Consider the following 253-nt stretch of genomic DNA (forward strand, 5'->3'; position numbering starts at 1 on the left):
CCAGTAAAAAGAATATTCCAGCACCATATTAACAAGCCTCAAATCATGTTTTATTTTATTGTAACATGTAACATTAACATAAACTCATTTTAAATCATTAAAGTCACAAATGGCTTAGTAGAAAGTTGAAAATGTTGCGTTCACTTTACACAAGGCAGCCATTTCTCCTGTTGCCATGGTAATGTTATGAAGTGACGCAATTACGCAACAAGACAAACATTCCCTTTTTCATCAAACCGCAGTTCTTCCAAGT

This window comes from Etheostoma spectabile, chromosome 20 (genome assembly GCF_008692095.1).
Source record: "Etheostoma spectabile isolate EspeVRDwgs_2016 chromosome 20, UIUC_Espe_1.0, whole genome shotgun sequence".
Taxonomy (NCBI): domain Eukaryota; kingdom Metazoa; phylum Chordata; class Actinopteri; order Perciformes; family Percidae; genus Etheostoma; species Etheostoma spectabile.